Below are 14782 nucleotides of genomic sequence, written 5' to 3'. Positions count from 1 at the left end.
AGGAAAGTGTCAACTATCGACTCCTACAAAGAAGTAGGAATTTTCTGCTTCACTAATGGGATGCGATGAAGGCAATACTAATGAATCATGTATGGAAAATAAACCAGTAGCTTTCAACTGCACTTTCATGATCATGTCACAAGGATCATTACAGAGGGTAAGGTTGGAAAAGACTGACTGGTTTTGTATCTTTGTACAAAGTACAATCATGGTAAAGTACTACACAGGCTCTGGAAAAGCCTTACCCAGAAAATACTGGATAAGACCAGGGTTTATAAAGGTTGAATGTTCCCATAGGTAACTTCACTATATCTTCTTTCCCTTTTAACAATAGAGCTTATTTGAAGGAAATATATTCTTCAAAGACCAGTAAATCCTCTGGGCCATGGCTCTAGATGTTGCTCAGCCAGCTGCTGACCAGTTTGTCTTGATTGCCTGTTTACTTGTCAAAGAGAATTAACCTTGTAAGAATATTTTTTGTGTGTGTTTTGGTGCCTGAAATGGTTCAACTGGAAAACCACCATATTTTATTATACTATTATATTTATATATTATTTTATTTATTTTAGGTGTATCCTCTCCTTTGGAGAATTCTCAGCTGAGAATTTAAGGAGTGGAAGGACATTAGTACTGAGCTCATAGATTGAAGCCTGGGGGTTCAAGCTGGCTGCCAGAAGGAGACATTTAAATGGCAGATCCAGGAAAACATTCCTGCTAGAGGAGACTGCTAGCAGAGACATGACCAAATGTTTTTCAGAGCTGTGTGTCTGTCCCTCTGCTGCTGCTGAGCTTTCATTGAGAAAGTGGATTCTTAGGGGAGTATTCCCTGTAACACTCTAGAGCTTTTTGGTTTAGATTAAACTGAGCAATTATGTTTAAAGCTTTTGCTGAGCTGTGGTGGGGCTGACCTAGGTATCATTCTGATTTGCTACATGGAACAACGATGTCCACGATGCTTTCAGTTATACGGGTAGGCAAGTACATGTCAGCTAAAAGCTGGTCATTAGCTGAAGAAGCTGAGAATGAGCTGTGCTTTTGTCGAAGGCTTTGCACAACACTTACCCATTCTCTACCCAGCGTTTTGTTCTGGGGACTGCCAAACACAGATGATTGCATGAGTTGCACTGCTTGACAGCTCAAAAAAATAATGACCTTTTCTAATTCTCCAAACTCTTCCTACAGGACATAAATTGTTGCAGAGTTTGCCATTAGAAATGGAAAAGTACAATGAGTTTCTTAATTGGGCCATTTCTCCTCAATTAGTTTTGCCAGACAAACTTCTGTGCCACAGGAGTTCCTTGTGAAACCTGTATTTCAGGCAGCTAATCAAAAGCATCTCATGAGGGAGGAAACACCATGATGGAGTGCAACGTCCTCAGTAAGGTCCAGAACTCGCATCCCAAACCAATCTGTGATCATGGCCACCAAGAGCGCAAACCAAAGAAGCAGAGAGACAAGAAAGGCTGGAGGAGAACAAAACTAAGACCTAGTGCAGTTGTCAGGTTTGACCAACTTAATTTAGCTTTATGACAAGAAAAGCAAGCAAAGCAAAGCTCCCTTTTGGCTTGGTGCAGTTGTACATTGTCTACACCCTGCAGTTCCACATTGTTTTCACCCTATGTCACCCTAAGTGCTCCTCCGGGGCACGATGGAGGTGATGGGGGTTAGCCTTGGAGTGCCCGTGGGCAAGAGGGTGCCACCCATCTCCAGGGATACCATAATTACCTTTATTCTCTCTGAAATGTGTGGTGTGGCAACTCCTAGCACATAGAATATCAGCATGGCTTGCATAAGGCAGTGTGCAGCATGAAGGTTATACTCTGTAATAAAGTAGTAATTGGAAGGGGTTGTGTAATAACTGCTAGCAAGTCTGAGTAAGGTATCTTTTGTGTGTTTATGCTGAATTTATTAGGTTTTAAAAGAAAATTCTTCATAACGTTTTATACAAATCAACCTGTGATCAAGTGTCTCTTGCTTACCTTCCAGTATGGCCCATGTTAGTACTACATGAAATGGAGGTTTGAAGAGCTCCATTGTCAATGGATATTTATGAACGGCCTCTGCTCACTTTTAGACAGGCAGTGAAACCCAGATTTTCCAAAACACTCAGCATCCAAAGTTCCCACCGTGACAAGTAAGGGCAGGTTTTGAAAAGGAGCCCATGCACAGACCCAAACACTGTCATTTCTTGTCACAGACAACCACAGGATCATCCCTGCAGCTAATCAAGAAGCCACTTAAAATGGCTTTGCCTCATTTCTCCAGTGAGAGGTTGTTCCAAAGCATCATTGCTGTGAGGACTGAGTAACCTTCTAATTTCCAGCATAAACATATTCATGAAAAGCTTTTCATCTCCCCTAGCGTGTAGTCTGCAATATATTTATAGGCCACAGCTGAATTGCCTCTCAGCTCTGGATTTGCTTGGCTACCAAGCAAATACACCCAAACAGGCTGAGCTCCTTTGAAAATCTCTATTCTCTGAATCCAAAACAAATTATAAGTAGCACTTTGCATTTTTTTTCAGGAGTTTTTCCAGTTCTGACAAAAAACTTCCAACTTGGAGTCCATACATGTACACTGCTGGATGTATTGTTTCAAAGGAAATAGAAAAGAAATTTTAGTATTAGCTCTGTAGCACTGCAGTTGTGAATTACTTATTTTCAGTACTTCATGGCATTATCTTCATGCCCAGCTTGCTTTGCCATTTGAATATTCTAGCAATTGATAGTTTTGAGTGCAGAAGCAGTTTAGAAGCATTTTCAACCTCTGCTATGTTGGAGTGGTTTTGCATCAATAATAGGTGTGTTGTTGTTTGAAGGAACTATGTATGAGTGGTTTTTGTATCAGAACCTCTCACTATTTCACTCAACTGGAAGTGTGAGTTTACTTAGGCAAGTGCAATAGATTAAATAGATTAAAAGGTTCTTTGGGGAGAGTCCCCTCCAATTCATGGCAAAGGTCTTTGAAATCATCAGTTAAAACAGGAGACTGCTTAGTAAGTGTGGCCATAGTGTAGAAGAATGATTTACATTACTGTCATGTATAGATATGTTCAAATTTTCATTATTAAGAGTACTAAAATCTTAAGAAAAAATATCTAATAAACTCAAAAACATCCTACTGTGCATTTATACACAAGTGGACATTCAGACAAGTTGTGCCCTGTGGTTTTCAACCTTCTTCAAGTTATAAACTCCAAAAAATACATGTGGCTAATTAAAATCTGCTGACCACTGTTGCCTTTTGGGAGCTTCTGAAAGTGCCAGGGATTACTAAGAGTCTGCAGAATAGTGGCTGGAAAGATTGCTGCCATGCAGTAAAGCCAGTGGCTGTTTCAGAAAGCCTCAGAATAGCTTCATTTCAACTCAGTGTTTTGGAACATTTCTCAGCATCCCTGTTTTCAAAGCAGAAGCCAATTTATTGTCTCCTTTGTTTCTACACAGCTATTGTGTTTCTGCTGTATTTGTCTCTGTCTTTTCATTTATAACCATTAATTCAGTTTTGTGGCAAATTTCATCATATCTGGTCCATCTTGCTCTTCCCAAGCAGGAGTTTCTTCCCAAGTTATAATTATTTTGTGGGCATTGTTTCCACCACTTCACTGATGGCTGAGCTCTTTCTCTGTCCTGGTGCAAACCTCACAGCTGACATTTTGGGCACCTTTCTTTGGAAAAGATAAATTTTCCTCACTTGGTCAGACCTGGAGACACTGGAAAAATACATGTTCTCTACATGAGTTACTGTGTTATGGATCTCTGGGACCCAGGTCCTGGTAGTTGAGAAGAAGCAGTTTGAGTTACAAGGCAGCTGGGAGGATTTTAATGAGCTTCATTCCTTGTACAGAAAAAGAGAATGTTAGGAGGTTGCAGCAACAAATGAGAAACCATGAGGAGGTAGAAGAACAGCCAAGAAGGTGACTGAAAATACTAATATTGCTGATATTCTCAGCTGATGGAAGGTAGGAGACAAAATGGAGAATGGCATGGGGCTCCAGCAGGCAGCATGACAGCAGGGCAGGGCAGGTCCTGAGACAAAATCCAGGCTCTGCCAGGAATCCAGATCAAAAGGCAAGGCTGGTGCTAAAGCAGGTCTGAGGGCAGGCCAGGAACACAGCCAGAGGGTTGGGGTCAGGGCTCCAGCTCCAAACAATCAAGGATACCAATCAAAGGGGTCAATGTTTTAGACAGACTCTGCTGAGCAGTTAGGGGACCTCAGGGTAAGGTTAAACCATTGGAAATTTGGGGCTGGGCTCAGGTCATAAGGATGCATTCCTATAAATCCAGAGAGCAAAGTCAGCTGCTGAATACCTCAAGGACCTGAGTGTGGAAGAGGTCTGGACCTTCAGCAAGTGTGCAATTTCTGATCACATGATACACAATTAGCCACACACCTGTACACCCAAAGCTCATGATGCAATTGCATTCTGATTTCCTTACTATGGGATGATGTTATTTGGGGTGATGATTTATGGGATGGTGATTTATAGGATGATGCTGTATGACTGAGGACTAGCAGATGCAATATTTGTATTTAATGCAGGGCCTGTTGATCTTGACTCACTGAAGCTGTACAGAGCTTCATGTGGAAATCTGAGTGGTCACTTCCAGTACCCATTTCAGTTTTGACACTACCTCACAGAGAGCTTTCTAGAGTGTTTCTAGCTATCTCTGTGGTATGGACATAAAGATGATGAAGGTGTTCCTAGAATGCATCAGAGACAATATCTCCATCAGAAAGGGAAATATTACTGTCATTGCACAGGGGGGTAAGGAGCCCCCTTTGAGATATCATCCTCACTTTTGGTCATTCCCTCTCAGGTGGAGAGAGGTGCAACACAGACCAGAAGAGTGAAGGGCCTGCTTTAGTGGAAGGCAGTAAAAGAGCTGGGTTTTGTAGCCCAGGAAAATGAAAACTGAGGAAAAAACAATGTAAGATTGTTCTCTCTAAATAGGTCAAGTATCAAAGATGAAAGAACAATTACTTAAGCTAATGGATGGTGTGGGCAAAGATACAAATAGATGGAAATGAGCCAGCATGAAAATGGGAAAAAAAAGACGGTTTCTAAAGGAAGCTATATGAGATGTTGCACTGATTTGATTACCCCAAAGATACCTTGAGTCCTTGAGTATCTGCCTTCTTAAGTCTTCTCTGGGTGTGCTAGTATATGTCACAAATTTCCATTTAGCTTACCCTGCTTTGGAAATAATGACCATTTCAGAGTAGCTGTAAGATTCTGTTAAATTCTTACAGACAAGAAGCCATCCTATGATGGCAATGTGGCTAAGCAACAATGCTTTAAAAGTTATTCAGTATTTCTTTTGAAACTCCTTATTCAGTATCTGGTTCCACATTTATATAATTTCCTGCAAATAATACAAATCCTACTCTGAGTATGCCATGACTGGTTTTGTCACAGCCTCAGCAGATTTCGCTGACATTGGTGAGTTTGATTTCAGAGCACCCACGGGGAGAGCTGAGGGCTGTTATTATTCCTTGTTCCTAATTGGCTTTGGAGACAGTTGGTGGGAGAGGCTGCACCATACCCAGTATGCAGGCTGTTAAAATTTAGATGATCATCTCTGAGATGCCTTCACTGTCTGTGTGGGAGTGCACTTTTCAGGAGCCCACAGCCACCAAATGAGGGCATTTTTTCATAGGAAGCTGGGAAGCAGAAGTCTGGCAGACATTAAATCACAGAATTAGTGACTTAGACCCCAAAAGAATTAGTAACCTGGGAGGGATATAAGGAGAGCATTTAATGAAAACATTTGCATTAAGAGAGGATTTATATCAATAGATCATGAGTGACCAATATCTGTGTAACCTTCTCAGAGAATCCACACACTCTGCTGGCAGCCTGTTCTAGCTCTTTACTTCTATAATTAGCAAGTTTTTTCCTAACAGCTTGACTTTTCATCTAAAGATTTAAATAGTGCTGATTTTTTTTTCTTCTTACTCTATCTTCATGAGTCTGGAGAGTAAGTAATGGTTAGTAATAAATAACTAATCCTTTATTATTCACAGAAAATAGCTGTTTACTCAGCTCTTCTTTTAGCAATTGCTTTTATAGACTAAGCACCCAAACAGCTTCAGTATTCCATCACAGAATAACCCCACGTTCTTTACATTTCTGTTGCTGAGGTGTCTCTCCCATATATGCTCACTATTTCTTGAAGTACTATTCCCAAAAATGGACACAGGACTGCAGTTGGGGAGGCATTGACAATTAGTAGCATGGCATAATTGCCTTTCATATTTTAGCTATTACAGACCTATAAATACAGCCAAGAACCCCTTCCTTGCAAGAGCATCACAGAGTTGACTCACATTCAGCACAGGATCCTGCATAAGCCCAGACCTGTCTGATCTCTCCCATCATGTGCAGGACTCCTGGCACTGGTTCCTGCCCCTGGCCTGCCCACAGCAAGGGTGAGAGCTGTGCTGGGCACATTTCAGCTTTTTGATTTGAAACCTCTCAAACATCTGAAGAAAAAGAACTGCTCAGAGAGCTCTAACAGGGCACTTAAAGAGGTGTCCATAGTCACTAGAAACTTCATTTTGCTAAGCCTTCTCCTCAGTCCCACACCCTTCCTTAGTGTTACATATTCAGCTGCTGAAAATAGGAGTGCCTTCTGCTTTCTGGCATGCTCATCTGCTCCTGCAATCCAGAGCACTCTCCTGGGGTTTTATAGGCTTGTGTAGCTCTTTGGCAAGGGACACATTCTCTTCCACATAGTCTGGATTATGGCAGACAGGGCATTGTATCACTTGCATTAGTGATTGCCAGGCTGTGTTTTAAGGAGAAGCTCTCTCTGTGTACTCTGAATTTCAGATCTGTGTTCTAGCTTGGAAGGGAATTATATTTAAAAGGAAAAAGATAGGTGGCAATCATTAGTACAGGCATGGGATAATCTGTTGATATCTGGCCCTGAGCTGCTGGTTCCTGGGTTAATGATGAGATCTTTGTTCAATGCCCAGCACAGTGAGGATTAGACTGGAGAGGAGGGAAGATGTCTGTGCATGACTTCAGTACCTGCCTCAGTCTGAACTGGAGCTTCCAGCCTGACTTCAGTGTCCTGCCCCAGCTCCAACCCTGGCTGTGTCTGCACAGAGGACAGGCACAGTAGAGCCACCATTGCAGAGATAAGCCACCACAACTGACAGCAGAGCAGCCCCTTCCCACAGGTCAAGCAGTTCAGAGACCACTGAACCTGTTTCCAATATGATTTTTGAATGTGAGTGAGATGTCAGCTTTGGTCTCTCCAAGGCCTTTCCATGGGATTCTCACCTTCCTGCTCCAATGCCTGCTCTGCAATTCCCACTTGTGATTGCCAGCCTTAGCTTAATCCCAGACTCTCCCTCACATGAATTCATCTCATAGGAAGAAGCTCCTTCCCTCCTCCCACTGTGGATGCAAAGGGCATCAGCCCATCTGGAGAAACACAGGACTAAAAAGGCAACCCCAGCTCTTTTTGAGACTCAAACTGAGGAGACTTTGTACAGGCAAAAGCCTCTGACTGTGGATGAAATCAACCCCTTCCCTGACATCAAAGAGTTAAAACACTTCACTTCTTTGCAACAGGCACTTGGATGTTTCCAGGCATTGTGTGAGCTGCTGGGTGTGTTGGGAGTGTCTGCTTTCTGCCTGGACCATTGTTTTTTTCTTCAAGGCAGCCCATCACTCTGCTGTAGGATATCTCATCTCTCCTCCTCCCTGTAGGTGGAAAACCCACCCTGACAAAACCTTGCAGTGTTTTGTGCTGTTCCTTTATTTTCTTTCTGATTTGGTATTTGCTGTGCCCTTTAAATCTCACCAGGATGGCTCTACTTTGAAGCCACATGGTCCCTCGGTCGAGGTGTCACTGCAGTTTGGTGGAAATAGGTTTTTTATGGGAAGGAAGGGGGAGGCACAGCAGCAGCTTTCTATTTCTGTACATCGCTCCAGATCCTGCAGCCTTGCAGGGTGTGAGAAATTCCATTTCTTCTCTGCTTACCCATTTTGTCTGACATGGTCCTGTGCTTGGGCACTAGATTTGTGCCTGGTCCCCTAAATCTCATGAGGGTCTTGAAAGAAACAGGGCACAACCTAATCTGCTGCTTTCTGTCTATAACTGGAGTGCATGACGCACTTCTCAAAATAAGCTGCAGTACTCACTGGCTGCTGTACTGTCACAGGGTGCAGAACAGGAAAAGCAGTTCCTCAGCTTTCATCAGGGCTTTTATTGCCAACGTGACTTGTCACTTTTCTAACTGAAAGCAGCAGGGCTTTTATTTCTTTGTTGGCTTCACCGTTTTGCAAAACAACTAGTAGAAGAAGTAAACAAACATGGCATTTTGGCAGTGAAGGAAGTCAGAGGGATTATTACATGTGGATTTGTAGGGAACAAGATTCAGCTCCTTCATTTGTCTAAAGAACCCTGACTTTCATCCCTAAACACATGGTTCTCCAAAGTTATCTGGAATGCAGTCTTGCAAAATCTTCAGCCTCTCTTCACTTCAAGTGGCCTGGCCTGTGCAGAGGGAGAGGAGAACCTGTCTGCTCACGGTGCCAAGAAAGCACTGGCAGATGTTTAGAGGGTGAAGATATGTCTTCAGCCACTGGTGTTAAATTCCTGAAGGGCTGAGGCTGTGAGGGGCTGATAAATGGCTCAGACAGGGCACTGCAGCTGGCCTCATCATGTGCCCAGTCAAGAAAAGATTGTGATTTTCCAAAATTGAAACACTAAAGTGGAAGAAGATGCATGTGTCTGCATTTTTCAGACTGAGTATATTTCTAAAATACAACTCAACAACATAAATGCTGTCATGAAGGATTTTTTAAAAGCCCTTCACAAATGTAAACATTAGGAGAAGCACTAAACAACTCAGTGAGCAGAAGGAGGTTTAGGTTAATAGAGCTCCTTCCAGAAAATATCATGACACTAATGCTTAGCTAGCTTTTTTTTTTTTTGTCTCTCTGTTGTTTCTGGCTTATAAATGCAAACTCTGTTACTTCAGCCAGCAAAGTCATTTGAAAGTGCAAAACCATGCACAGGAGATGGCATGAAAGGCCAGATGGTAACAGCACTATGCCCTACTTAGCAGAACAAACACTGCTTGGGACTGGGAGCTTTTACCTCAGGGTCAATATGAACTGAAGACCCAACCTAAGCCAGCTCTTACTGACCAAGAACACCCTAAATTGAAGATAAAATGACAGGAGATTTGCCTTCCAACAACAACAAAAAATAAATATAAGCATGGCCAAAAGAGAAATGGGCCATAGGAAGTCTCAGTCAAAAATTTGAGCCTGAGTTTCTTCTTGGTGTGTACTTGTGAATCACAGTGTGCTGACCCCAGGGCTTCATTCTTCCACTCCTGCTGGTTTAGCATATGGAGAAGGGCAGCAGTTCCAAGAATTGCTGTCCATCTTGTTTGTATAGCAGGGTAAGTAAATGAAGGCAATGGGAGGCCCTTGGTGGCCTGATAGGCAGTGGGACACACCCAGGGCACCCTTCCAGCTCCTGGGCTCTATCACAGGCAAACAGCTCCAGAGCTCTTGCTGTGAGCACAGCCCCTTCACATGAGATCAGCCAGAGTGGGGCACGGGCTCGGGCACACAGCCCAGCCCTGGGCACACAGTCAGCCCTGGGCACACAGTCAGCCCTGGGCACACAGTCAGCCCTGGGCAGGCACTGCTGTGCCCCTCCAAGGAGCAGAGCCAACACTCACAGCCCTGCACTGGGCTGGCTGGCTCTGTGGGGATTGCTGCCTGCTCACCCTGGCTGTGGCAAACACCACTTCCCTCACATGCCCTCCTTTAACTCATCAAGCCTCCTCCCAAAACACTCCCATCACCCTGGTCTCAAGCCTCCCTGCCAGCTGCAGTGTCCCACCTAAGATTGCTGACAACCAAGTTTGCCCTTGTGCTGGCTTTGTTCTTTACATTCAAAATCACATCATTCCCTGGGTCTGTTTGTGTTTATGTGGCAGCCTGTCCCAGCACAGCCTGTGTAGCGTTTCCTTGGGGTCTTTGTCTTCAGGCATGTGGGCACATTTCAGCAGCCTGCATGTTCCTCAATAAACAACCTTCTCACTGTTTAAGGTCTCTCATGTCTCACCAAAAAGAGCTTTATCTGTGCACTAATTCATTCCTGGCTACTTTGCCTACTGTGATCTCTGCTCCATCTGTGTGAGTTCAGGCTGTGTCACAGTGGCCACTCACACAGAGGTGTTCCTGCCCTCCACTGCATCCCCACTGCCCTGGGAGAGCCCCAGCCTTGCCTCTGCAAAACCAACCTGGCTGCACACAGACAATACCCAGGCCACTGAGAAAAGTAAATCCTCTTGCTCCTCCACAGGAGGCTGGAACAGTGCCCACTTTCTCTGGAGATGCTGAATCTAAGCAGGTAGGTGTGAGAGGTGCAGATGCTCTGACAGGAATGTTTTGTCAAGAACCAGCCCTACTGTCTGGAGACGGCGCCAGAGTGTTGTGTTTGCTGTTTCTGACTCAAAGAAAGGGATAAAAATAGGCTGGTACAGGGCTTACCACAGAGGGTGCACTGCTGTCACACTGGTACCAGCACACAGCACTGCTTAATCTTCATTTACCTTTGTTGATATTGCATTCCCTAATTTTTTACCCCACCAGTGTCCACCCTCTCTAGCCTAGTATTTAATGCTTGAAGCTTGGACTTTTCTTCTGACCTTCTTCACAGCACAAAGGGCACATACCTGGTACCCTCCTGATGAGGTGAATCCAAATGTAGAAGCATTGCCTTGTGAAGCAAATGACTTTTCATTTGATGAGAAGCACCTGGCTGAATAGCTGAGTGATGGTTTCCTTCTAGACCTTTCTCAGAAGCAAAAAACAGCTGTTATCCTTGTGCTGAGTAGTCTCAAACAATATAAAAAATCTGCTAGTTATTGATCTCCTGTAGTTAACTCCACAGATTTGGCCAGTAAGCAGTAGATTTTTTTTTTAACATCCCTGAATAAAAGCTAAGAAGGGAGGCAGCAATTTTTCATCTCTCTGCCAGCACTGATCTGCCTCAGGGACTTGGCAGGACAAGTGACAGGCAGGCCTGACAGGCCTGTCTGCAAACACCAGGAGATGCTAGAAGGTCATTTCACACATTAGCTCCACCTGTGAGGAGAGAGGGCTGCACTCACGCTCCTGCTGCGGGCACCAAGTGCTCGTGGCTCCGGGCTCAAGAGGGAAATCTACATTCCCTGCATAGCCAGGGAGCTTCTGAGAGCTCTGGTGTGAGATAGTCAGAGCAGCCTGGAAGTGGGCAGGCATGGCATGGCAGATAACCACTGGTTCACTCGTTTCCAGGAGTGTTTTCTGCAATGTCATGGTCCTTGCGCCCCGGGTTTTAATTCTCTGAGTGATGGGTCCTTTCACTGTGCAAGCTGTGGCTCCATCTGCAGTCACAGAGCCAGCTGAGGATTTGTGCTTTTGAGAGCCAGGTAAGGAGACTGGCTGAATGGAGAGAGAGCAGAGCATTGTCTGTGTAGCTGGGATGGACAGGAAGAAGAGGAGACCTGGCAAATGTCAGCGGAGAATGATGAGGATGAGCAACCAGGTAAAGCCAGGAAGAAAAATACAGGCTCTTCCTGGATTTTTCCCCATGGCTAAAATCTGAAAGCATTCACATTTTTTATGTATTTCTAAGGAATAAACTAAAGGAATTTGGTATCTGTCCTCTGCTTTACATGTATTAAATTAGTTTTTGCACATTCAGCTAATAACAAAGCACCCAAGGCTCAGCCTGGTGGCCCTGCCTGTTCCTCTTCGCACTTCTGCATTCAAGGGTCTCAAAACATTTTTCTACACAGGGCACAGCCATCACCTCTCTTTTCCGAGAAGGAAACCACAATAAAAGGAAAGGAAGTGATGGGTGCAAGCTGACATGGGTGGCTCCATGACCCTTCAGCCCAAAGAGGATGGGGGATGTTCCAGGGGCTTCCAGTGACCTGGGACATCCAGGCCCCATCTCTCCTGGGGTGGGCTATCCCCTGCAGATGGCCTTTTCTGTTGTTCTCTGCAGTGAGAAAGGGACTCAGAAACACCAGCTCTGTACAAAATGAAAGTTGACCTCCATGCCCTGAGCTGCACCAATAAATTTTTGTTTTCCTGAACCCACTGCTGACATTTTCTGCACTGTGCTTCCCATGAGGCAGTCCACACTTATATCTTTGAGGTTAAGTTCACTTTTTATCCACTGTGTTTTCCACCCTAAGAGTTTTCTATCTCTGACACCCCTAAGGAAAAGTTTTGCAGCAATTCCTTAGTACTGCAAGCCACAAATATAATGTCTCCTCTGGTTTTGAGACCATGCCCTGTAACTGCTCAGGAGTCTTTAATTAAGCAGCCCAATCAGTGGCAGACATGACAGATGCTTTTCAGCAGTGTTTAATCAAGGTATTTAGGCCTATTAGACCCACAGAGAAGCAAGCCAGCACCCCACTGCAACCCTGGGTCCCTCATCCATCTGTCCCCTCCAGCATTTCCACCCCTCCCACTGTCCTTTTGAGCAACACGGGGTGTTACGTGTGCCCCAGCAGCCCCAAATGGAGGGACTGAGTCCCAGGCACTGGGTGAACTTACCCCTGCCTTGGTGGCCTTGAGATGCCTGAAAGAAGGAGCACAAACTGTCCATGCCTCAGCCCATGTACACTTTGTACAGGCCATCAGCTCTTCCATAGATGTTCCAGAATTGAGGATTAGCAGGGAGCTTGCTGAAGTTGTTTATGAACATGTTCTGTGGGTGCATTAACACTCCTGCAGCCAGGGATTGCCTCTGCAGGCTGCCTCTGCCACCAGCAGCTCCTGAAGGCATCTCCCTCATTTCTGTTTCACCTCCATGGAAGGCAGGGCTGTGATTGCAGGGATGGCTTGTGGCTGTTTGTGTGAGCCCATGGGAAGAAGGGAAGTCAGTTATAAAGAGCCCATGGGAAGAAGGGAAGTCAGTTATAAAGCCAGAGCTCGCAGGGCTGCTGCTGGTTTGGGTTGCATGAAGGACACAGGGTTTCAGCTTCGGCAGGTTTGTTTCCAGTGTTGCATTGATGAGGAGCAAACACAAGCCCTCAGCCAGTCTGTGTCCATGTGAGCAGAGATGTCAGGGCACATGGGCTCATCCCCTTCTTTCCTTTCCCTATTAAAACCTCAAGATTTTTGAAGAAGAACAAGGTGTCAACTGGTGGCTCTGCTGGTCAGGCTCTTCTCAGAGGTGTAGGAAACTCTGGTGCATTTTAACCTTTGGTGACCTTGGTGAGGGAGTGTGGTGACCATGAGGTATCAGCTGGAGGCTGATGTGTCCCAGTACCTCCTGAAGATTTTTGCTCACTGGGGAAGCTGTGCTGCTCAATACCCATTTAATGAAACTCTGGGCATGACACACATTTACTGCCCACATGACACACAGCCCATTTATTTTCCTTCTTGGTAACTCTACATGAGGCAGCACGTCACCAGCTTGAGTCCCAGCAGATACCTGTCCACATCACAAGTCAAGAATAATTCTCTGCTGCTGGGGTTAGAGGCAGAGACTTTGGTTTGGGCTGCTCAGGAGTCACACCAAAGTGCTGCAACACTCCCTCTGGTTTTCACAGTCTGTGAATCATACCTGGCATCATGAGAGTAATTTAAATAGGGTTGTGAGGGCAGACAGTGGGTGCTGTTAGCCCAGATCTGCTCTGATCTTGGAGGACCCCAGTGGCAGCAGAGTTGGGGAGAGGTCGAATCTTCCCTGCTTTGGGTCAACCATCATCCACAAGGAGCACTGAGTGTCTTTTCAGACATGTCCCTGTGCCCCTCCACAGAGCATCCCTGAGGTTTTCAGACTTTGAAGAGCTTTGCAGTGCAAGCAGTTAACTCTGAGTAGCTGTAAAATCAGGCAACTATAAAGTGAAAATTGAGCAGAAGAAAGGTGTTAGGTCAGGAATTTTCCAATCCAATCTGGTCAAAACATGCAGCAGAGATCCACTGTGCAAAAGTAAATGTTTTCAGAGGGCCAGGTGTTCACAGGCTGCAATGACAAAGCAGAAATAACTTAGATAATAAATGTAAAATTGACCTGAAGGGAAACTTGGGAGTGTTTTCTGTAAGAGAATGGAGAGAAGGTGTCTCTTGGAAATTTGTGTTTTGTCCATCTCAGTGGGATTTCAGGGAAGCAGTCAAAACCAAAAGCCATCTGAGCACAAGAAAGATCCACACAGACCCATCAAGAGCTGCGTTTTGGCCCATCTGAATGAGCTGACAGATGCCATTAATAAAAAAGTTTTGCCTTTGGATGCTGAGAAGGGGATAATTTCTGATGTATGGACTGGAGGAAGGTTTTGTGGGAAAGCTAGCACGATGAGTAAGAAATGTGCCCACGTTTAATGGGGATTTTCAAAAGGAAAGGGTGTGCTATATGGTCCCCAAACTTTGTTTTGTCAGCTGGATTTGAAACACTGTGCTTGCTCAGTGGTAATGAGCTCTGTGAGTTTACTGTAATGTGGGACAACACACAGCCACATTGGTCAGCCTCAGCCAGAGGAGCTCCCCAAAGGGTGATGCTGCAGGACTTGGCCTGACATCACTGCTGGGTGAATCAGCATCTCATGGCTGCAGCCTCCCCATGGAGAGAGAGGCAAGGCCAAATTCATGGGCTGCTGCTCAGAGTCAGGGGGTGTCTCCTTGTCTGCATCAAAGAAATAGGGAAGGATCTAAGTGCAAGGGACCCGTGGAGGTCATTTCCCCCAGCCTCCTGCCCTAAACAGGCCTGACTGAACTCAGATCCAGGTGCTCAAGGCA

Source organism: Molothrus ater, chromosome 6 (genome assembly GCF_012460135.2).
Source record: "Molothrus ater isolate BHLD 08-10-18 breed brown headed cowbird chromosome 6, BPBGC_Mater_1.1, whole genome shotgun sequence".
NCBI lineage: Eukaryota > Metazoa > Chordata > Aves > Passeriformes > Icteridae > Molothrus > Molothrus ater.
The sequence above is the reverse complement of the archived record's forward strand: the minus strand, read 5'-3'. Positions refer to the sequence as shown.